The following is a 24,171-nucleotide window of genomic DNA, read 5'->3' on the forward strand; positions in this document are numbered from 1 at the left end:
GGCAAAGTACAAAGTACTATAACTGTACTGGTCTGTTACGCCCCTTTCTAGGGGGTCAGGGTGCAACATACAAAGATAAATTAGCATGTTCCCTCTCCGATCCCCAAACCAAAATCCAGGATCGAGATGTTCCAACAGAATGATATTTATTTTAAACGAAAGAAAGTGTCAAACAAAACATGACACTACAACTCAGGGCGAACCAAGGCCAACATAATAAACAAAATAAGCCATTTCCCACAGAAAGTGCTAGCTAGCCTGATAGAAATAAACAAACCAAAAGACAGTCGCTAACCCTAACTCCCTAATGTGAAAACAGTCCAAAGAAAATGGCAGTTCACCCCTACAGATTTAATACTATTTACAAAATATACAATTTATAAACAAAACCACGGCACAAAACCTAACAATTCAAAAATGCTAAATAAGGTTTGGAAACCAAGAACAGCAAACAGGTGCTGATGCCAGAAAGAGCCTCGCTAGCTGTTGGGAACCGTACTTTTAAAACTCCAGGAAGTGTAGGATGGACCAATCAGCTTCCTGTACTGCCCCCCAATCCGGCCAATCAGGCAGGGCACCTATAAGAACAAGAAAATAAAAACAACACATATGGCCAGGACCATAACATGGTCTACTAGTAATGAAGCACGATGGTTGGCAAACCAATAAAGTAGCAAAACAGCAATGAAAGAACAAAATTTGATGAAAATATAGAACAATTTCTATGAATAAATAGGCAGTAACACCAGCTTGTGCTGCCTGTAAACCCAAGCAAAAAAGCTTACAGCACCTGGTATTCCCAGGCGGTCTTCCTACCAAGTACTAACCAGGCCCGGCTCTATTTGGCTGCCGAGATCGGACGAGATCGGGCGCTTACAGAGCGGTGTGGCCGTAAGCTGCATTTGACATTATCAACAGCTCTTAAAAACGCTAGAGAAGCAGAATGCATGACACTTGCTAAGAAGAAGATAAATGTGGCAAAGTACAAAGTACTATAACTGTACTGGTCTGTTACGCCCCTGTCTAGGGGGTCAGGGTGAAACATACAAAGATAAATTCGCATGTTCCCTCTCCGATCCTCAAACCAAAATCCAGGATTGAGATGTTCCAACAGAATGATATTTATTTTAAACGAAAGAAAGTGTAAAACAAAACATGACACTACAACTCAGGGCGAACCAAGGCCAACATAATAAACAAAATAAGCCATTTCCCACAGAAAGTGCTAGCTAGCCTGATAGAAATAAACAAACCAAAAGATAGTCGCTAACCCTAACTCCCTAATGTGAAAACAAGAGAAAACAATCAAAAGAAAATGGCAGTCCACCCCTACAGATTTAATACTATTTACAAAATATACAATTTATAAACAAAACCACGGCACAAAACCTAACAATTCAAAAATGCTAAATAAGGTTTGGAAACCAAGAACAGCAAACAGGTGCTGCTGCCAGAAAGAGCCTCGCTAGCTGTTGGGAACCGTACTTTTAAAACTCCAGGAAGTGTAGGATGGACCAATCAGCTTCCTGTACTGCCCCCCAATCCAGCCAATCAGGCAGGGCACCTATAAGAACAAGAAAATAAAAACAACACATATGGCCAGGACCGTAACATGGTCTACTAGTAATGAAGCACGATGGTTGGCAAACCAATAAAGTAGCAAAACAGCAATGAAAGAACAAAATTTGATGAAAATATAGAACAATTTCTATGAATAAATAGGCAGTAACACCAGCTTGTGCTGCCCGTAAACCCAAGCAAAAAAGCTTACAGCACCTGGTATTCCCAGGCGGTCTTCCTACCAAGTACTAACCAGGCCCGGCTCTATTTGGCTGCCGAGATCGGACGAGATCGGGCGCTTAGAGAGCGGTGTGGCCGTAAGCTGCATTTGATATCATCAACAGCTCTTAAAAACGCTGGAGAAGCAGAATGCATGACACTTGCTAAGAAGAAGATAAATGTGGCAAAGTACAAAGTACTATAACTGTACTGGTCTGTTACGCCCCTTTCTAGGGGGTCAGGGTGCAACATACAAAGATAAATTAGCATGTTCCCTCTCCGATCCCCAAACCAAAATCCAGGATCGAGATGTTCCAACAGAATGATATTTATTTTAAACGAAAGAAAGTGTCAAACAAAACATGACACTACAACTCAGGGCGAACCAAGGCCAACATAATAAACAAAATAAGCCATTTCCCACAGAAAGTGCTAGCTAGCCTGATAGAAATAAACAAACCAAAAGACAGTCGCTAACCCTAACTCCCTAATGTGAAAACAGTCCAAAGAAAATGGCAGTTCACCCCTACAGATTTAATACTATTTACAAAATATACAATTTATAAACAAAACCACGGCACAAAACCTAACAATTCAAAAATGCTAAATAAGGTTTGGAAACCAAGAACAGCAAACAGGTGCTGATGCCAGAAAGAGCCTCGCTAGCTGTTGGGAACCGTACTTTTAAAACTCCAGGAAGTGTAGGATGGACCAATCAGCTTCCTGTACTGCCCCCCAATCCGGCCAATCAGGCAGGGCACCTATAAGAACAAGAAAATAAAAACAACACATATGGCCAGGACCGTAACATGGTCTACTAGTAATGAAGCACGATGGTTGGCAAACCAATAAAGTAGCAAAACAGCAATGAAAGAACAAAATTTGATGAAAATATAGAACAATTTCTATGAATAAATAGGCAGTAACACCAGCTTGTGCTGCCTGTAAACCCAAGCAAAAAAGCTTACAGCACCTGGTATTCCCAGGCGGTCTTCCTACCAAGTACTAACCAGGCCCGGCTCTATTTGGCTGCCGAGATCGGACGAGATCGGGCGCTTACAGAGCGGTGTGGCCGTAAGCTGCATTTGACATTATTAACAGCTCTTAAAAACGCTAGAGAAGCAGAATGCATGACACTTGCTAAGAAGAAGATAAATGTGGCAAAGTACAAAGTACTATAACTGTACTGGTCTGTTACGCCCCTGTCTAGGGGGTCAGGGTGAAACATACAAAGATAAATTTGCATGTTCCCTCTCCGATCCTCAAACCAAAATCCAGGATTGAGATGTTCCAACAGAATGATATTTATTTTAAACGAAAGAAAGTGTCAAACAAAACATGACACTACAACTCAGGGCGAACCAAGGCCAACATAATAAACAAAATAAGCCATTTCCCACAGAAAGTGCTAGCTAGCCTGATAGAAATAAACAAACCAAAAGATAGTCGCTAACCCTAACTCCCTAATGTGAAAACAAGAGAAAACAATCAAAAGAAAATGGCAGTCCACCCCTACAGATTTAATACTATTTACAAAATATACAATTTATAAACAAAACCACGGCACAAAACCTAACAATTCAAAAATGCTAAATAAGATTTGGAAACCAAGAACAGCAAACAGGTGCTGCTGCCAGAAAGAGCCTCGCTAGCTGTTGGGAACCGTACTTTTAAAACTCCAGGAAGTGTAGGATGGACCAATCAGCTTCCTGTACTGCCCCCCAATCCAGCCAATCAGGCAGGGCACCTATAAGAACAAGAAAATAAAAACAACACATATGGCCAGGACCGTAACATGGTCTACTAGTAATGAAGCACGATGGTTGGCAAACCAATAAAGTAGCAAAACAGCAATGAAAGAACAAAATTTGATGAAAATATAGAACAATTTCTATGAATAAATAGGCAGTAACACCAGCTTGTGCTGCCCGTAAACCCAAGCAAAAAAGCTTACAGCACCTGGTATTCCCAGGCGGTCTTCCTACCAAGTACTAACCAGGCCCGGCTCTATTTGGCTGCCGAGATCGGACGAGATCGGGCGCTTAGAGAGCGGTGTGGCCGTAAGCTGCATTTAATATCATCAACAGCTCTTAAAAACGCTGGAGAAGCAGAATGCATGACACTTGCTAAGAAGAAGATAAATGTGGCAAAGTACAAAGTACTATAACTGTACTGGTCTGTTACGCCCCTTTCTAGGGGGTCAGGGTGCAACATACAAAGATAAATTTGCATGTTCCCTCTCCGATCCCCAAACCAAAATCCAGGATCGAGATGTTCCAACAGAATGATATTTATTTTAAACGAAAGAAAGTGTCAAACAAAACATGACACTACAACTCAGGGCGAACCAAGGCCAACATAATAAACAAAATAAGCCATTTCCCACAGAAAGTGCTGGCTAGCCTGATAGAAATAAACAAACCAAAAGACAGTCGCTAACCCTAACTCCCTAATGTGAAAACAGTCCAAAGAAAATGGCAGTTCACCCCTACAGATTTAATACTATTTACAAAATATACAATTTATAAACAAAACCACGGCACAAAACCTAACAATTCAAAAATGCTAAATAAGGTTTGGAAACCAAGAACAGCAAACAGGTGCTGATGCCAGAAAGAGCCTCGCTAGCTGTTGGGAACCGTACTTTTAAAACTCCAGGAAGTGTAGGATGGACCAATCAGCTTCCTGTACTGCCCCCCAATCCGGCCAATCAGGCAGGGCACCTATAAGAACAAGAAAATAAAAACAACACATATGGCCAGGACCGTAACATGGTCTACTAGTAATGAAGCACGATGGTTGACAAACCAATAAAGTAGCAAAACAGCAATGAAAGAACAAAATTTGATGAAAATATAGAACAATTTCTATGAATAAATAGGCAGTAACACCAGCTTGTGCTGCCTGTAAACCCAAGCAAAAAAGCTTACAGCACCTGGTATTCCCAGGCGGTCTTCCTACCAAGTACTAACCAGGCCCGGCTCTATTTGGCTGCCGAGATCGGACGAGATCGGGCGCTTACAGAGCGGTGTGGCCGTAAGGTACATTTGACATTATCAACAGCTCTTAAAAACGCTAGAGAAGCAGAATGCATGACACTTGCTAAGAAGAAGATAAATGTGGCAAAGTACAAAGTACTATAACTGTACTGGTCTGTTACGCCCCTGTCTAGGGGGTCAGGGTGAAACATACAAAGATAAATTTGCATGTTCCCTCTCCGATCCTCAAACCAAAATCCAGGATTGAGATGTTCCAACAGAATGATATTTATTTTAAACGAAAGAAAGTGTCAAACAAAACATGACACTACAACTCAGGGCGAACCAAGGCCAACATAATAAACAAAATAAGCCATTTCCCACAGAAAGTGCTAGCTAGCCTGATAGAAATAAACAAACCAAAAGATAGTCGCTAACCCTAACTCCCTAATGTGAAAACAAGAGAAAACAATCAAAAGAAAATGGCAGTCCACCCCTACATATTTAATACTATTTACAAAATATACAATTTATAAACAAAACCACGGCACAAAACCTAACAATTCAAAAATGCTAAATAAGATTTGGAAACCAAGAACAACAAACAGGTACTGCTGCCAGAAAGAGCCTCGCTAGCTGTTGGGAACCGTACATTTAAAACTCCAGGAAGTGTAGGATGGACCAATCAGCATCCTGTACTTCCCCCAAATCCGGCCAATCAGGCAGGGCACCTATAAGAACAAGAAAATAAAAACAACACATATGGCCAGGACCGTAACATGGTCTACTAGTAATGAAGCACGATGGTTGACAAACCAATAAAGTAGCAAAACAGCAATGAAAGAACAAAATTTGATGAAAATATAGAACAATTTCTATGAATAAATAGGCAGTAACACCAGCTTGAGCTGCCCGTAAACCCAAGCAAAAAAGCTTACAGCACCTGGTATTCCCAGGCGGTCTTCCTACCAAGTACTAACCAGGCCCGGCCCTATTTGGCTGCCGAGATCGGACGAGATCGGGCGCTTAGAGAGCGGTGTGGCCGTAACATGCATTTGATATCATCAACAGCTCTTAAAAACGCTGGAGAAGCAGAATGCATGACACTTGCTAAGAAGAAGATAAATGTGTCAAAGTACAAAGTACTATAACTGTACTGGTCTGTTACGCCCCTTTCTAGGGGGTCAGGGTGCAACATACAAAGATAAATTTGCATGTTCCCTCTCCGATCCCCAAACCAAAATCCAGGATCGAGATGTTCCAACAGATTGATATTTATTTTAAACGAAAGAAAGTGTCAAACAAAACATGACACTACAACTCAGGGCGAACCAAGGCCAACATAATAAACAAAATAAGCCATTTCCCACAGAAAGTGCTAGCTAGCCTGATAGAAATAAACAAACCAAAAGACAGTCACTAACCCTAACTCCCTAATGTGAAAACAGTCCAAAGAAAATGGCAGTTCACCCCTACAGATTTAATACTATTTACAAAATATACAATTTATAAACAAAACCACGGCACAAAACCTAACAATTCAAAAATGCTAAATAAGGTTTGGAAACCAAGAACAGCAAACAGGTGCTGATGCCAGAAAGAGCCTCGCTAGCTGTTGGGAACCGTACTTTTAAAACTCCAGGAAGTGTAGGATGGACCAATCAGCTTCCTGTACTGCCCCCCAATCCAGCCAATCAGGCAGGGCACCTATAAGAACAAGAAAATAAAAACAACACATATGGCCAGGACCGTAACATGGTCTACTAGTAATGAAGCACGATGGTTGACAAACCAATAAAGTAGCAAAACAGCAATGAAAGAACAAAATTTGATGAAAATATAGAACAATTTCTATGAATAAATAGGCAGTAACACCAGCTTGAGCTGCCCGTAAACCCAAGCAAAAAAGCTTACAGCACCTGGTATTCCCAGGCGGTCTTCCTACCAAGTACTAACCAGGCCCGGCCCTATTTGGCTGCCGAGATCGGACGAGATCGGGCGCTTAGAGAGCGGTGTGGCCGTAACATGCATTTGATATCATCAACAGCTCTTAAAAACGCTGGAGAAGCAGAATGCATGACACTTGCTAAGAAGAAGATAAATGTGTCAAAGTACAAAGTACTATAACTGTACTGGTCTGTTACGCCCCTTTCTAGGGGGTCAGGGTGCAACATACAAAGATAAATTAGCATGTTCCCTCTCCGATCCCCAAACCAAAATCCAGGATCGAGATGTTCCAACAGAATGATATTTATTTTAAACGAAAGAAAGTGTCAAACAAAACATGACACTACAACTCAGGGCGAACCAAGGGCAACATAATAAACAAAATAAGCCATTTCCCACAGAAAGTGCTAGCTAGCCTGATAGAAATAAACAAACCAAAAGACAGTCGCTAACCCTAACTCCCTAATGTGAAAACAGTCCAAAGAAAATGGCAGTTCACCCCTACAGATTTAATACTATTTACAAAATATACAATTTATAAACAAAACCACGGCACAAAACCTAACAATTCAAAAATGCTAAATAAGGTTTGGAAACCAAGAACAGCAAACAGGTGCTGATGCCAGAAAGAGCCTCGCTAGCTGTTGGGAACCGTACTTTTAAAACTCCAGGAAGTGTAGGATGGACCAATCAGCTTCCTGTACTGCCCCCCAATCCGGCCAATCAGGCAGGGCACCTATAAGAACAAGAAAATAAAAACAACACATATGGCCAGGACCGTAACATGGTCTACTAGTAACGTAGCACGATGGTTGGCAAACCAATAAAGTAGCAAAACAGCAATGAAAGAACAAAATTTGATGAAAATATAGAACAATTTCTATGAATAAATAGGCAGTAACACCAGCTTGTGCTGCCTGTAAACCCAAGCAAAAAAGCTTACAGCACCTGGTATTCCCAGGCGGTCTTCCTACCAAGTACTAACCAGGCCCGGCTCTATTTGGCTGCCGAGATCGGACGAGATCGGGCGCTTAGAGAGCGGTGTGGCCGTAAGCTGCATTTGACATTATCAACAGCTCTTAAAAACGCTAGAGAAGCAGAATGCATGACACTTGCTAAGAAGAAGATAAATGTGGCAAAGTACAAAGTACTATAACTGTACTGGTCTGTTACGCCCCTGTCTAGGGGGTCAGGGTGAAACATACAAAGATAAATTTGCATGTTCCCTCTCCGATCCTCAAACCAAAATCCAGGATTGAGATGTTCCAACAGAATGATATTTATTTTAAACGAAAGAAAGTGTCAAACAAAACATGACATCACAACTCAGGGCGAACCAAGGCCAACATAATAAACAAAATAAGCCATTTCCCACAGAAAGTGCTAGCTAGCCTGATAGAAATAAACAAACCAAAAGATAGTCGCTAACCCTAACTCCCTAATGTGAAAACAAGAGAAAACAATCAAAAGAAAATGGCAGTCCACCCCTACAGATTTAATACTATTTACAAAATATACAATTTATAAACAAAACCACGGCACAAAACCTAACAATTCAAAAATGCTAAATAAGATTTGGAAACCAAGAACAGCAAACAGGTGCTGCTGCCAGAAAGAGCCTCGCTAGCTGTTGGGAACCGTACATTTAAAACTCCAGGAAGTGTAGGATGGACCAATCAGCATCCTGTACTTCCCCCAAATCCGGCCAATCAGGCAGGGCACCTATAAGAACAAGAAAATAAAAACAACACATATGGCCAGGACCGTAACATGGTCTACTAGTAATGAAGCACGATGGTTGACAAACCAATAAAGTAGCAAAACAGCAATGAAAGAACAAAATTTGATGAAAAAATAGAACAATTTCTATGAATAAATAGGCAGTAACACCAGCTTGAGCTGCCCGTAAACCCAAGCAAAAAAGCTTACAGCACCTGGTATTCCCAGGCGGTCTTCCTACCAAGTACTAACCAGGCCCGGCCCTATTTGGCTGCCGAGATCGGACGAGATCGGGCGCTTAGAGAGCGGTGTGGCCATAACATGCATTTGATATCATCAACAGCTCTTAAAAACGCTAGAGAAGCAGAATGCATGACACTTGCTAAGAAGAAGATAAATGTGTCAAAGTACAAAGTACTATAACTGTACTGGTCTGTTACGCCCCTTTCTAGGGGGTCAGGGTGCAACATACAAAGATAAATTAGCATGTTCCCTCTCCGATCCCCAAACCAAAATCCAGGATCGAGATGTTCCAACAGAATGATATTTATTTTAAACGAAAGAAAGTGTCAAACAAAACATGACACTACAACTCAGGGCGAACCAAGGCCAACATAATAAACAAAATAAGCCATTTCCCACAGAAAGTGCTAGCTAGCCTGATAGAAATAAACAAACCAAAAGACAGTCGCTAACCCTAACTCCCTAATGTGAAAACAAGAGAAAACAATCAAAAGAAAATGGCAGTTCACTCCTACAGATTTAATACTATTTACAAAATATACAATTTATAAACAAAACCACGGCACAAAACCTAACAATTCAAAAATGCTAAATAAGATTTGGAAACCAAGAACAGCAAACAGGTGCTGCTGCCAGAAAGAGCCTCGCTAGCTGTTGGGAACCGTACATTTAAAACTCCAGGAAGTGTAGGATGGACCAATCAGCTTCCTGTACTTCCCCCAAATCGGGCCAATCAGGCAGGGCACCTATAAGAACAAGAAAATAAAAACAACACATATGGCCAGGACCGTAACATGGTCTACTAGTAATGAAGCACGATGGTTGACAAACCAATAAAGTAGCAAAACAGCAATGAAAGAACAAAATTTGATGAAAATATAGAACAATTTCTATGAATAAATAGGCAGTAACACCAGCTTGAGCTGCCCGTAAACCCAAGCAAAAAAGCTTACAGCACCTGGTGTTCCCAGGCGGTCTTCCTACCAAGTACTAACCAGGCCCGGCTCTATTTGGCTGCCGAGATTGGGCGAAATCGGGCGCTTAGAGAGCGGTGTGGCCGTAAGCTGCATATGACATCATCAACAGCTCTTAAAAACGCTAGAGAAGCAGAATGCATGACACTTGCTAAGAAGAAGATAAATGTGGCAAAGTACAAAGTACTATAACTGTACTGGTCTGTTACGCCCCTGTCTAGGGGCTCAGGGTGCAACATACAAAGATAAATTAGCATGTTCCCTCTCCGATCCCCAAACCAAAATCCAGGATTGAGATGTTCCAACAGAATGATATTTATTTTAAACGAAAGAAAGTGTCAAACAAAACATGACACTACAACTCAGGGCGAACCAAGGCCAACATAATAAACAAAATAAGCCATTTCCCACAGAAAGTGCTAGCTAGCCTGATAGAAATGAACAAACCAAAAGACAGTCGCTAACCCTAACTCCCTAATGTGAAAACAGTCCAAAGAAAATGGCAGTTCACCCCTACAGATTTAATACTATTTACAAAATATACAATTTATAAACAAAACCACGGCACAAAACCTAACAATTCAAAAATGCTAAATAAGGTTTGGAAACCAAGAACAGCAAACAGGTGCTGATGCCAGAAAGAGCCTCGCTAGCTGTTGGGAACCGTACTTTTAAAACTCCAGGAAGTGTAGGATGGACCAATCAGCTTCCTGTACTGCCCCCCAATCCGGCCAATCATGCAGGGCACCTATAAGAACAAGAAAATAAAAACAACACATATGGCCAGGACCGTAACATGGTCTACTAGTAATGAAGCACGATGGTTGGCAAACCAATAAAGTAGCAAAACAGCAATGAAAGAACAAAATTTGATGAAAATATAGAACAATTTCTATGAATAAATAGGCAGTAACACCAGCTTGTGCTGCCTGTAAACCCAAGCAAAAAAGCTTACAGCACCTGGTATTCCCAGGCGGTCTTCCTACCAAGTACTAACCAGGCCCGGCTCTATTTGGCTGCCGAGATCGGACGAGATCGGGCGCTTAGAGAGCGGTGTGGCCGTAACATGCATTTGATATCATCAACTGCTCTTAAAAACGCTGGAGAAGCAGAATGCATGACACTTGCTAAGAAGAAGATAAATGTGGCAAAGTACAAAGTACTATAACTGTACTGGTCTGTTACGCCCCTTTCTAGGGGGTCAGGGTGCAACATACAAAGATAAATTAGCATGTTCCCTCTCCGATCCCCAAACCAAAATCCAGGATCGAGATGTTCCAACAGAATGATATTTATTTTAAACGAAAGAAAGTGTCAAACAAAACATGACACTACAACTCAGGGCGAACCAAGGCCAACATAATAAACAAAATAAGCCATTTCCCACAGAAAGTGCTAGCTAGCCTGATAGAAATAAACAAACCAAAAGACAGTCGCTAACCCTAACTCCCTAATGTGAAAACAAGAGAAAACAATCAAAAGAAAATGGCAGTTCACCCCTACAGATTTAATACTATTTACAAAATATACAATTTATAAACAAAACCACGGCACAAAACCTAACAATTCAAAAATGCTAAATAAGATTTGGAAACCAAGAACAGCAAACAGGTGCTGCTGCCAGAAAGAGCCTCGCTAGCTGTTGGGAACCGTACATTTAAACTCCAGGAAGTGTAGGATGGACCAATCAGCTTCCTATACTTCCCCCAAATCCGGCCAATCAGGCAGGTCACCTATAAGAACAACAAAATAAAAACAACACATATGGCCAGGACCGTAACATGGTCTACTAGTAATGAAGCACGATGGTTGACAAACCAATAAAGTAGCAAAACAGCAATGAAAGAACAAAATTTGATGAAAATATAGAACAATTTCTATGAATAAATAGGCAGTAACACCAGCTTGAGCTGCCCGTAAACCCAAGCAAAAAAGCTTACAGCACCTGGTATTCCCAGGCGGTCTTCCTACCAAGTACTAACCAGGCCCCGCCCTATTTGGCTGCCGAGATCGGACGAGATCGGGCGCTTAGAGAGCGGTGTGGCCGTAAGCTGCATTTGACATCATCAACAGCTCTTAAAAACGCTGGAGAAGCAGAATGCATGACACTTGCTAAGAAGAAGATAAATGTGTCAAAGTACAAAGTACTATAACTGTACTGGTCTGTTACGCCCCTGTCTAGGGGGTCAGGGTGCAACATACAAAGATAAATTAGCATTTTCCCTCTCCGATCCCCAAACCAAAATCCAGGATCGAGATGTTCCAACAGAATTATATTTATTTTAAACGAAAGAAAGTGTCAAACAAAACATGACACTACAACTCAGGGCGAACCAAGGCCAACATAATAAACAAAATAAGCCATTTCCCACAGAAAGTGCTAGCTAGCCTGATAGAAATAAACAAACCAAAAGATAGTCGCTAACCCTAACTCCCTAATGTGAAAACAAGAGAAAACAATCAAAAGAAAATGGCTGTTCACCCCTACAGATTTAATACTATTTACAAAATATACAATTTATAAACAAAACCACGGCACAAAACCTAACAATTCAAAAATGATAATAAATAAGGTGATAATAAATAAGGTTTGGAAAGCAAGAACAGCAAAGAGGTGCTGCTGCCAGAAAGAGCCTCGCTAGCTGTTGGGAACCGTACTTTTAAAACTCCAGGAAGTGTAGGATGGACCAATCAGCTTCCTGTACTGCCCCCCAATCCGGCCAATCAGGCAGGGCACTTATAAGAACAAGAAAATAAAAACAACACATATGGCCAGGACCGTAACATGGTCTACTAGTAATGAAGCACGATGGTTGGCAAACCAATAAAGTAGCAAAACAGCAATGAAGGAACAAAATTTGATGAAAATATAGAACAATTTCTATGAATAAATAGGCAGTAACACCAGCTTGTGCTGCCCGTAAACCCAAGCAAAAAAGCTTACAGCACCTGGTATTCCCAGGCGGTCTTCCTACCAAGTACTAACCAGGCCCGGCCCTATCTGGCTGCCGAGATCGGACGAGATCGGGCGCTTAGAGAGCGGTGTGGTCGTAAGCTGCATTTGACATCATCAACAGCTCTTAAAAACGCTAGAGAAGCAGAATGCATGACACTTGCTAAGAAGAAGATAAATGTGGCAAAGTACAAAGTACTATAACTGTACTGGTCTGTTACGCCCCTGTCTAGGGGGTCAGGGTGCAACATACAAAGATAAATTAGCATGTTCCCTCTCCGATCCCCAAACCAAAATCCAGGATCGAGATGTTCCAACAGAATGATATTTATTTTAAACGAAAGAAAGTGTCAAACAAAACATGACACTACAACTCAGGGCGAACCAAGGCCAACATAATAAACAAAATAAGCCATTTCCCACAGAAAGTGCTAGCTAGCCTGATAGAAAGAAACAAACCAAAAGACAGTCGCTAACCCTAACTCCCTAATGTGAAAACAAGAGAAAACAATCAAAAGAAAATGGCAGTCCACCCCTACAGATTTAATACTATTTACAAAATATACAATTTATAAACAAAACCACGGCACAAAACCTAACAATTCAAAAATGCTAAATAAGATTTGGAAACCAAGAACAGCAAACAGGTGCTGCTGCCAGAAAGAGCCTCGCTAGCTGTTGGGAACCGTACATTTAAAACTCCAGGAAGTGTAGGATGGACCAATCAGCTTCCTGTACTTCCCCCAAATCCGGCCAATCAGGCACGGCACCTATAAGAACAAGAAAATAAAAACAACACATATGGCCAGGACCGTAACATGGTCTACTAGTAATGAAGCACGATGGTTGACAAACCAATAAAGTAGCAAAACAGCAATGAAAGAACAAAATTTGATGAAAATATAGAACAATTTCTATGAATAAATAGGCAGTAACACCAGCTTGAGCTGCCCGTAAACCCAAGCAAAAAAGCTTACAGCACCTGGTATTCCCAGGCGGTCTTCCTACCAAGTACTAACCAGGCCCGGCCCTATTTGGCTGCCGAGATCGGACGAGATCGGGCGCTTAGAGAGCGGTGTGGCCGTAAGCTGCATTTGATATCATCAACAGCTCTTAAAAACGCTGGAGAAGCAGAATGCATGACACTTGCTAAGAAGAAGATAAATATGGCAAAGTACAAACTACTATAACTGTACTGGTCTGTTACGCCCCTTTCTAGGGGGTCAGGGTGCAACATACAAAGATAAATTAGCATGTTCCCTCTCCGATCCCCAAACCAAAATCCAGGATCGAGATGTTCCAACAGAATGATATTTATTTTAAACGAAAGAAAGTGTCAAACAAAACATGACACTACAACTCAGGGCGAACCAAGGCCAACATAATAAACAAAATAAGCCATTTCCCACAGAAAGTGCTAGCTAGCCTGATAGAAAGAAACAAACCAAAAGACAGTCGCTAACCCTAACTCCCTAATGTGAAAACAGTCCAAAGAAAATGGCAGTTCACCCCTACAGATTTAATACTATTTACAAAATATACAATTTATAAACAAAACCACGGCACAAAACCTAACAATTCAAAAATGCTAAATAAGGTTTGGAAACCAAGAACAGCAAACAGGTGCTGATGCCAGAAAGAGCCTCGCTAGCTGTTGGGAACCATACTTTTAAAACTCCAGGAAGTGTAGGATGGACCAATCAGCTTCCTGTACTGCCCCCCAATCCAGCCAATCAGGCAGGGCACCTATAAGAACAAGAAAATAAAAACAACACATATGGCCAGGACCGTAACATGGTCTACTAGTAATGAAGCACGATGGTTGGCAAACCAATAAAGTAGCAAAACAGCAATGAAAGAACAAAATTTGATGAAAATATAGAACAATTTCTATGAATAAATAGGCAGTAACACCAGCTTGTGCTGCCCGTAAACCCAAGCAAAAAAGCTTACAGCACCTGGTATTCCCAGGCGGTCTTCCTACCAGGTACTAACCAGGCCCGGCTCTATTTGGCTGCCGAGATCGGACGAGATCGGGCGCTTAGAGAGCGGTGTGGCCGTAAGCTGCATTTGACATTATCAACAGCTCTTAAAAACGCTGGAGAAGCAGAATGCATGACACTTGCTAAGAAGAAGATAAATGTGGCAATGTACAAAGTACTATAACTGTACTGGTCTGTTACGCCCCTTTCTAGGGGGTCAGGGTGCAACATACAAAGATAAATTAGCATGTTCCCTCTCCGATCCCCAAACCAAAATCCAGGATCGAGATGTTCCAACAGAATGATATTTATTTTAAACGAAAGAAAGTGTCAAACAAAACATGACACTACAACTCAGGGCGAACCAAGGCCAACATAATAAACAAAATAAGCCATTTCCCACAGAAAGTGCTAGCTAGCCTGATAGAAATAAACAAACCAAAAGACAGTCGCTAACCCTAACTCCCTAATGTGAAAACAGTCCAAAGAAAATGGCAGTTCACCCCTACAGATTTAATACTATTTACAAAATATACAATTTATAAACAAAACCACGGCACAAAACCTAACAATTCAAAAATGCTAAATAAGGTTTGGAAACCAAGAACAGCAAACAGGTGCTGATGCCAGAAAGAGCCTCGCTAGCTGTTGGGAACCGTACTTTTAAAACTCCAGGAAGTGTAGGATGGACCAATCAGCTTCCTGTACTGCCCCCCAATCCGGCCAATCAGGCAGGGCACCTATAAGAACAAGAAAATAAAAACAACACATATGGCCAGGACCGTAACATGGTCTACTAGTAATGAAGCACGATGGTTGACAAACCAATAAAGTAGCAAAACAGCAATGAAAGAACAAAATTTGATGAAAATATAGAACAATTTCTATGAATAAATAGGCAGTAACACCAGCTTGTGCTGCCCGTAAACCCAAGCAAAAAAGCTTACAGCACCTGGTATTCCCAGGCGGTCTTCCTACCAAGTACTAACCAGGCCCGGCCCTATTTGGCTGCCGAGATCGGACGAGATCGGGCGCTCAGAGAGCGGTGTGGCCGTAAGCTGCATTTGACATCATCAACAGCTCTTAAAAACGCTGGAGAAGCAGAATGCATGACACTTGCTAAGAAGAAGATAAATGTGGCAAAGTACAAAGTACTATAACTGTACTGGTCTGTTACGCCCCTGTCTAGGGGGTCAGGGTGCAACATACAAAGATAAATTAGCATGTTCCCTCTCCGATCCCCAAACCAAAATCCAGAATCGAGATGTTCCAACAGAATGATATTTATTTTAAACGAAAGAAAGTGTCAAACAAAACATGACACTACAACTCAGGGCGAACCAAGGCCAACATAATAAACAAAATAAGCCATTTCCCACAGAAAGTGCTAGCTAGCCTGATAGAAATAAACAAACCAAAAGATAGTCGCTAACCCTAACTCCCTAATGTGAAAACAAGAGAAAACAATCAAAAGAAAAATGGCAGTCCACCTCTACAGATTTAATACTATTTACAAAATATACAATTTATAAACAAAACCACGGCACAAAACCTAACAATTCAAAAATGCTAAATAAGATTTGGAAACTAAGAACAGCAAACAGGTGCTGCTGCCAGAAAGAGCCTCGCTAGCTGTTGGGAACCGTACTTTTAAAACTCCAGGAAGTGTAGGATGGACCAATCAGCTTCCTGTACTTCCCCCAAATCCGGCCAATCAGGCAGGGCACCTATAAGAACAAGAAAATAAAAACAACACATATGGCCATGACCGTAACATGGTCTACTAGTAATGAAGCACGATGGTTGACAAACCAATAAAGTAGCAAAACAGCAATGAAAGAACAAAATTTGATGAAAATATAGAACAATTTCTATGAATAAATAGGCAGTAACACCAGCTTGTGCTGCCCGTAAACCCAAGCAAAAAAGTTTACAGCACCTGGTATTCCCAGGCGGTCTTCCTACCAAGTACTAACCAGGCCCGGCTCTATTTGGCTGCCGAGATCGGACGAGATCGGGCGCTTAGAGAGCGGTGTGGCCGTAAGCTGCATTTGACATTATCAACAGCTCTTAAAAACGCTAGAAAAGCAGAATGCATGACACTTGCTAAGAAGAAGATAAATGTGGCAAAGTACAAAGTACTATAACTGTACTGGTCTGTTACGCCCCTGTCTAGGGGGTCAGGGTGAAACATACAAAGATAAATTTGCATGTTCCCTCTCCGATCCTCAAACCAAAATCCAGGATTGAGATGTTCCAACAGAATGATATTTATTTTAAACGAAAGAAAGTGTCAAACAAAACATGACACTACAACTCAGGGCGAACCAAGGCCAACATAATAAACAAAATAAGCCATTTCCCACAGAAAGTGCTAGCTAGCCTGATAGAAATAAACAAACCAAAAGATAGTCGCTAACCCTAACTCCCTAATGTGAAAACAAGAGAAAACAATCAAAAGAAAATGGCAGTCCACCCCTACAGATTTAATACTATTTACAAAATATACAATTTATAAACAAAACCACGGCACAAAACCTAACAATTCAAAAATGCTAAATAAGATTTGGAAACCAAGAACAGCAAACAGGTGCTGCTGCCAGAAAGAGCCTCGCTAGCTGTTGGGAACCGTACTTTTAAAACTCCAGGAAGTGTAGGATGGACCAATCAGCTTCCTGTACTTCCCCCAAATCCGGCCAATCAGGCAGGGCACCTATAAGAACAAGAAAATAAAAACAACACATATGGCCAGGACCGTAACATGGTCTACTAGTAATGAAGCACGATGGTTGACAAACCAATAAAGTAGCAAAACAGCAATGAAAGAACAAAATTTGATGAAAATATAGAACAATTTCTATGAATAAATAGGCAGTAACACCAGCTTGAGCTGGCCGTAAACCCAAGCAAAAAAGCTTACAGCACCTGGTATTCCCAGGCGGTCTTCCTACCAAGTACTAACCAGGCCCGGCCCTATTTGGCTGCCGAGATCGGACGAGATCGGGCGCTTAGAGAGCGGTGTGGCCGTAACATGCATTTGACATCATCAACAGCTCTTAAAAACGCTAGAGAAGCAGAATGCATGACACTTGCTAAGAAGAAGATAAATGTGGCAAAGTACAAAGTACTATAACTGTACTGGTCTGTTACGCCCCTGTCTAGGGGGTCAGGGTGAAACATACAAAGATAAATTTGCATGTTCCCTCTCCGATCCCCAAACCAAAATCCAGGATTGAGATGTTCCAACAGAATGATATTTATTTTAAACGAAAGAAAGTGTCAAACAAAACATGACACTACAACTCAGGGCGAACCAAGGCCAACATAATAAACAAAATAAGCCATTTCCCACAGAAAGTGCTAGCTAGCCTGATAGAAATAAACAAACCAAAAGATAGTCGCTAACCCTAACTCCCTAATGTGAAAACAAGAGAAAACAATCAAAAGAAAATGGCAGTCCACCCCTACAGATTTAATACTATTTACAAAATATACAATTTATAAACAAAACCACGGCACAAAACCTAACAATTCAAAAATGCTAAATAAGATTTGGAAACCAAGAACAGCAAACAGGTGCTGCTGCCAGAAAGAGCCTCGCTAGCTGTTGGGAACCGTACATTTAAAACTCCAGGAAGTGTAGGATGGACCAATCAGCTTCCTGTACTTCCCCCAAATCCGGCCAATCAGGCACGGCACCTATAAGAACAAGAAAATAAAAACAACACATATGGCCAGGACCGTAACATGGTCTACTAGTAATGAAGCACGATGGTTGACAAACCAATAAAGTAGCAAAACAGCAATGAAAGAACAAAATTTGATGAAAATATAGAACAATTTCTATGAATAAATAGGCAGTAACACCAGCTTGAGCTGCCCGTAAACCCAAGCAAAAAAGCTTACAGCACCTGGTATTCCCAGGCGGTCTTCCTACCAAGTACTAACCAGGCCCGGCCCTATTTGGCTGCCGAGATCGGACGAGATCGGGCGCTTAGAGAGCGGTGTGGCCGTAACATGCATTTGATATCATCAACAGCTCTTAAAAACGCTAGAGAAGCAGAATGCATGACACTTGCTAAGAAGAAGATAAATGTGGCAAAGTACAAAGTACTATAACTGTACTGGTCTGTTACGCCCCTGTCTAGGGGGTCAGGGTGAAACATACAAAGATAAATTTGCATGTTCCCTCTCCGATCCCCAAACCAAAATCCAGGATTGAGATGTTCCAACAGAATGATATTTATTTTAAACGAAAGAAAGTGTCAAACAAAACATGACACTACAACTCAGGGCGAACCAAGGCCAACATAATAAACAAAATAAGCCATTTCCCACAGAAAGTGCTAGCTAGCCTGATAGAAAGAAACAAACCAAAAGACAGTCGCTAACCCTAACTCCCTAATGCGAAAACAAGAGAAAACAATCAAAAGAAAAATGGCAGTCCACCCCTACAGATTTAATACTATTTACAAAATATACAATTTATAAACAAAACCACGGCACAAAACCTAACAATTCAAAAATGCTAAATAAGGTTTGGAAACCAAGAACAGCAAACAGGTGCTGCTGCCAGAAAGAGCCTCGCTAGCTGTTGGGAACCGTACTTTTAAAACTCCAGGAAGTGTAGGATGGACCAATCAGCTTCCTGTACTTCCCCCAAATCCGGCCAATCAGGCAGGGCACCTATAAGAACAAGAAAATAAAAACAACACATATGGCCAGGACCGTAACATGGTCTACTAGTAATGAAGCACGATGGTTGACAAACCAATAAAGTAGCAAAACAGCAATGAAAGAACAAAATTTGATGAAAATATAGAACAATTTCTATGAATAAATAGGCAGTAACACCAGCTTGTGCTGCCCGTAAACCCAAGCAAAAAAGCTTACAGCACCTGGTATTCCCAGGCGGTCTTCCTACCAAGTACTAACCAGGCCCGGCCCTATTTGGCTGCTGAGATCGGACGAGATCGGGCGCTCAGAGAGCGGTGTGGCCGTAAGCTGCATTTGACATCATCAACAGCTCTTAAAAACGCTGGAGAAGCAGAATGCATGACACTTGCTAAGAAGAAGATAAATGTGGCAAAGTACAAAGTACTATAACTGTACTGGTCTGTTACGCCCCTGTCTAGGGGGTCAGGGTGAAACATACAAAGATAAATTTGCATGTTCCCTCTCCGATCCTCAAACCAAAATCCAGGATTGAGATGTTCCAACAGAATGATATTTATTTTAAACGAAAGAAAGTGTCAAACAAAACATGACACTACAACTCAGGGCGAACCAAGGCCAACATAATAAACAAAATAAGCCATTTCCCACAGAAAGTGCTAGCTAGCCTGATAGAAATAAACAAACCAAAAGATAGTCGCTAACCCTAACTCCCTAATGTGAAAACAAGAGAAAACAATCAAAAGAAAATGGCAGTCCACCCCTACAGATTTAATACTATTTACAAAATATACAATTTATAAACAAAACCACGGCACAAAACCTAACAATTCAAAAATGCTAAATAAGATTTGTAAACCAAGAACAGCAAACAGGTGCTGCTGCCAGAAAGAGCCTCGCTAGCTGTTGGGAACCGTACTTTTAAAACTCCAGGAAGTGTAGGATGGACCAATCAGCTTCCTGTACTTCCCCCAAATCCGGCCAATCAGGCAGGGCACCTATAAGAACAAGAAAATAAAAACAACACATATGGCCAGGACCGTAACATGGTCTACTAGTAATGAAGCACGATGGTTGACAAACCAATAAAGTAGCAAAACAGCAATGAAAGAACAAAATTTGATGAAAATATAGAACAATTTCTATGAATAAATAGGCAGTAACACCAGCTTGAGCTGCCCGTAAACCCAAGCAAAAAAGCTTACAGCACCTGGTATTCCCAGGCGGTCTTCCTACCAAGTACTAACCAGGCCCGGCCCTATTTGGCTGCCGAGATCGGACGAGATCGGGCGCTTAAAGAGCGGTGTGGCCGTAACATGCATTTGACATCATCAACAGCTCTTAAAAACGCTAGAGAAGCAGAATGCATGACACTTGCTAAGAAGAAGATAAATGTGGCAAAGTACAAAGTACTATAACTGTACTGGTCTGTTACGCCCCTGTCTAGGGGGTCAGGGTGAAACATACAAAGATAAATTTGCATGTTCCCTCTCCGATCCCCAAACCAAAATCCAGGATTGAGATGTTCCAACAGAATGATATTTATTTTAAACGAAAGAAAGTGTCAAACAAAACATGACACTACAACTCAGGGCGAACCAAGGCCAACATAATAAACAAAATAAGCCATTTCCCACAGAAAGTGCTAGCTAGCCTGATAGAAATAAACAAACCAAAAGACAGTCGCTAACCCTAACTCCCTAATGTGAAAACAGTCCAAAGAAAATGGCAGTTCACCCCTACAGATTTAATACTATTTACAAAATATACAATTTATAAACAAAACCACGGCACAAAACCTAACAATTCAAAAATGCTAAATAAGGTTTGGAAACCAAGAACAGCAAACAGGTGCTGATGCCAGAAAGAGCCTCGCTAGCTGTTGGGAACCGTACTTTTAAAACTCCAGGAAGTGTAGGATGGACCAATCAGCTTCCTGTACTGCCCCCCAATCCGGCCAATCAGGCAGGGCACCTATAAGAACAAGAAAATAAAAACAACACATATGGCCAGGACCGTAACATGGTCTACTAGTAATGAAGCACGATGGTTGACAAACCAATAAAGTAGCAAAACAGCAATGAAAGAACAAAATTTGATGAAAATATAGAACAATTTCTATGAATAAATAGGCAGTAACACCAGCTTGTGCTGCCTGTAAACCCAAGCAAAAAAGCTTACAGCACCTGGTATTCCCAGGCGGTCTTCCTACCAAGTACTAACCAGGCCCGGCTCTATTTGGCTGCCGAGATCGGACGAGATCGGGCGCTTACAGAGCGGTGTGGCCGTAAGGTACATTTGACATTATCAACAGCTCTTAAAAACGCTAGAGAAGCAGAATGCATGACACTTGCTAAGAAGAAGATAAATGTGGCAAAGTACAAAGTACTATAACTGTACTGGTCTGTTACGCCCCTGTCTAGGGGGTCAGGGTGAAACATACAAAGATAAATTTGCATGTTCCCTCTCCGATCCTCAAACCAAAATCCAGGATTGAGATGTTCCAACAGAATGATATTTATTTTAAACGAAAGAAAGTGTCAAACAAAACATGACACTACAACTCAGGGCGAACCAAGGCCAACATAATAAACAAAATAAGCCATTTCCCACAGAAAGTGCTAGCTAGCCTGATAGAAATAAACAAACCAAAAGATAGTCGCTAACCCTAACTCCCTAATGTGAAAACAAGAGAAAACAATCAAAAGAAAATGGCAGTCCACCCCTACATATTTAATACTATTTACAAAATATACAATTTATAAACAAAACCACGGCACAAAACCTAACAATTCAAAAATGCTAAATAAGATTTGGAAACCAAGAACAACAAACAGGTACTGCTGCCAGAAAGAGCCTCGCTAGCTGTTGGGAACCGTACATTTAAAACTCCAGGAAGTGTAGGATGGACCAATCAGCATCCTGTACTTCCCCCAAATCCGGCCAATCAGGCAGGGCACCTATAAGAACAAGAAAATAAAAACAACACATATGGCCAGGACCGTAACATGGTCTACTAGTAATGAAGCACGATGGTTGACAAACCAATAAAGTAGCAAAACAGCAATGAAAGAACAAAATTTGATGAAAATATAGAACAATTTCTATGAATAAATAGGCAGTAACACCAGCTTGAGCTGCCCGTAAACCCAAGCAAAAAAGCTTACAGCACCTGGTATTCCCAGGCGGTCTTCCTACCAAGTACTAACCAGGCCCGGCCCTATTTGGCTGCCGAGATCGGACGAGATCGGGCGCTTAGAGAGCGGTGTGGCCGTAACATGCATTTGATATCATCAACAGCTCTTAAAAACGCTGGAGAAGCAGAATGCATGACACTTGCTAAGAAGAAGATAAATGTGTCAAAGTACAAAGTACTATAACTGTACTGGTCTGTTACGCCCCTTTCTAGGGGGTCAGGGTGCAACATACAAAGATAAATTTGCATGTTCCCTCTCCGATCCCCAAACCAAAATCCAGGATCGAGATGTTCCAACAGATTGATATTTATTTTAAACGAAAGAAAGTGTCAAACAAAACATGACACTACAACTCAGGGCGAACCAAGGCCAACATAATAAACAAAATAAGCCATTTCCCACAGAAAGTGCTAGCTAGCCTGATAGAAATAAACAAACCAAAAGACAGTCACTAACCCTAACTCCCTAATGTGAAAACAGTCCAAAGAAAATGGCAGTTCACCCCTACAGATTTAATACTATTTACAAAATATACAATTTATAAACAAAACCACGGCACAAAACCTAACAATTCAAAAATGCTAAATAAGGTTTGGAAACCAAGAACAGCAAACAGGTGCTGATGCCAGAAAGAGCCTCGCTAGCTGTTGGGAACCGTACTTTTAAAACTCCAGGAAGTGTAGGATGGACCAATCAGCTTCCTGTACTGCCCCCCAATCCAGCCAATCAGGCAGGGCACCTATAAGAACAAGAAAATAAAAACAACACATATGGCCAGGACCGTAACATGGTCTACTAGTAATGAAGCACGATGGTTGACAAACCAATAAAGTAGCAAAACAGCAATGAAAGAACAAAATTTGATGAAAATATAGAACAATTTCTATGAATAAATAGGCAGTAACACCAGCTTGAGCTGCCCGTAAACCCAAGCAAAAAAGCTTACAGCACCTGGTATTCCCAGGCGGTCTTCCTACCAAGTACTAACCAGGCCCGGCCCTATTTGGCTGCCGAGATCGGACGAGATCGGGCGCTTAGAGAGCGGTGTGGCCGTAACATGCATTTGATATCATCAACAGCTCTTAAAAACGCTGGAGAAGCAGAATGCATGACACTTGCTAAGAAGAAGATAAATGTGTCAAAGTACAAAGTACTATAACTGTACTGGTCTGTTACGCCCCTTTCTAGGGGGTCAGGGTGCAACATACAAAGATAAATTAGCATGTTCCCTCTCCGATCCCCAAACCAAAATCCAGGATCGAGATGTTCCAACAGAATGATATTTATTTTAAACGAAAGAAAGTGTCAAACAAAACATGACACTACAACTCAGGGCGAACCAAGGGCAACATAATAAACAAAATAAGCCATTTCCCACAGAAAGTGCTAGCTAGCCTGATAGAAATAAACAAACCAAAAGACAGTCGCTAACCCTAACTCCCTAATGTGAAAACAGTCCAAAGAAAATGGCAGTTCACCCCTACAGATTTAATACTATTTACAAAATATACAATTTATAAACAAAACCACGGCACAAAACCTAACAATTCAAAAATGCTAAATAAGGTTTGGAAACCAAGAACAGCAAACAGGTGCTGATGCCAGAAAGAGCCTCGCTAGCTGTTGGGAACCGTACTTTTAAAACTCCAGGAAGTGTAGGATGGACCAATCAGCTTCCTGTACTGCCCCCCAATCCGGCCAATCAGGCAGGGCACCTATAAGAAC

At 41.3% G+C, this 24,171-nt stretch overlaps 2 non-coding genes and 22 pseudogenes across 2 annotated transcripts; all 24 read right to left on the reverse strand.

Annotated features, from left to right (window-relative positions):
* Positions 1-778: 778 nt before the first annotated feature.
* On the reverse strand, positions 779-897 carry LOC137115932 (5S ribosomal RNA). Its single transcript, XR_010913569.1, has one exon. It is a non-coding gene; the product is annotated as a 5S ribosomal RNA (ribosomal RNA).
* An 867-nt stretch (positions 898-1,764) lies between these two features.
* On the reverse strand, positions 1,765-1,883 carry LOC137115878 (5S ribosomal RNA; annotated as a pseudogene).
* An 857-nt stretch (positions 1,884-2,740) lies between these two features.
* Positions 2,741-2,859, reverse strand: LOC137115943 (5S ribosomal RNA). The gene has a single exon (XR_010913570.1). It is a non-coding gene; the product is annotated as a 5S ribosomal RNA (ribosomal RNA).
* Positions 2,860-3,726: 867 nt separating this feature from the next.
* Positions 3,727-3,845, reverse strand: LOC137115879 (5S ribosomal RNA; annotated as a pseudogene).
* An 857-nt stretch (positions 3,846-4,702) lies between these two features.
* Positions 4,703-4,821, reverse strand: LOC137115985 (5S ribosomal RNA; annotated as a pseudogene).
* Positions 4,822-5,688: 867 nt separating this feature from the next.
* LOC137116164 (5S ribosomal RNA) lies at positions 5,689-5,807 on the reverse strand (annotated as a pseudogene).
* An 857-nt stretch (positions 5,808-6,664) lies between these two features.
* LOC137116165 (5S ribosomal RNA) lies at positions 6,665-6,783 on the reverse strand (annotated as a pseudogene).
* Positions 6,784-7,640: 857 nt separating this feature from the next.
* On the reverse strand, positions 7,641-7,759 carry LOC137115880 (5S ribosomal RNA; annotated as a pseudogene).
* An 867-nt stretch (positions 7,760-8,626) lies between these two features.
* On the reverse strand, positions 8,627-8,745 carry LOC137116242 (5S ribosomal RNA; annotated as a pseudogene).
* An 867-nt stretch (positions 8,746-9,612) lies between these two features.
* On the reverse strand, positions 9,613-9,731 carry LOC137116208 (5S ribosomal RNA; annotated as a pseudogene).
* Positions 9,732-10,588: 857 nt separating this feature from the next.
* LOC137116093 (5S ribosomal RNA) lies at positions 10,589-10,707 on the reverse strand (annotated as a pseudogene).
* An 866-nt stretch (positions 10,708-11,573) lies between these two features.
* LOC137115982 (5S ribosomal RNA) lies at positions 11,574-11,692 on the reverse strand (annotated as a pseudogene).
* An 885-nt stretch (positions 11,693-12,577) lies between these two features.
* LOC137116263 (5S ribosomal RNA) lies at positions 12,578-12,696 on the reverse strand (annotated as a pseudogene).
* An 867-nt stretch (positions 12,697-13,563) lies between these two features.
* On the reverse strand, positions 13,564-13,682 carry LOC137115960 (5S ribosomal RNA; annotated as a pseudogene).
* An 857-nt stretch (positions 13,683-14,539) lies between these two features.
* Positions 14,540-14,658, reverse strand: LOC137115948 (5S ribosomal RNA; annotated as a pseudogene).
* Positions 14,659-15,515: 857 nt separating this feature from the next.
* On the reverse strand, positions 15,516-15,634 carry LOC137116019 (5S ribosomal RNA; annotated as a pseudogene).
* An 868-nt stretch (positions 15,635-16,502) lies between these two features.
* Positions 16,503-16,621, reverse strand: LOC137116008 (5S ribosomal RNA; annotated as a pseudogene).
* An 867-nt stretch (positions 16,622-17,488) lies between these two features.
* Positions 17,489-17,607, reverse strand: LOC137116167 (5S ribosomal RNA; annotated as a pseudogene).
* An 867-nt stretch (positions 17,608-18,474) lies between these two features.
* LOC137116168 (5S ribosomal RNA) lies at positions 18,475-18,593 on the reverse strand (annotated as a pseudogene).
* An 868-nt stretch (positions 18,594-19,461) lies between these two features.
* LOC137116218 (5S ribosomal RNA) lies at positions 19,462-19,580 on the reverse strand (annotated as a pseudogene).
* Positions 19,581-20,447: 867 nt separating this feature from the next.
* Positions 20,448-20,566, reverse strand: LOC137116107 (5S ribosomal RNA; annotated as a pseudogene).
* An 857-nt stretch (positions 20,567-21,423) lies between these two features.
* On the reverse strand, positions 21,424-21,542 carry LOC137115986 (5S ribosomal RNA; annotated as a pseudogene).
* An 867-nt stretch (positions 21,543-22,409) lies between these two features.
* LOC137116169 (5S ribosomal RNA) lies at positions 22,410-22,528 on the reverse strand (annotated as a pseudogene).
* An 857-nt stretch (positions 22,529-23,385) lies between these two features.
* Positions 23,386-23,504, reverse strand: LOC137116170 (5S ribosomal RNA; annotated as a pseudogene).
* Between the last annotated feature and the right edge of the window lie 667 nt (positions 23,505-24,171).

This window comes from Channa argus, unplaced genomic scaffold (assembly GCF_033026475.1).
Source record: "Channa argus isolate prfri unplaced genomic scaffold, Channa argus male v1.0 Contig030, whole genome shotgun sequence".
NCBI classification, from domain to species: domain Eukaryota; kingdom Metazoa; phylum Chordata; class Actinopteri; order Anabantiformes; family Channidae; genus Channa; species Channa argus.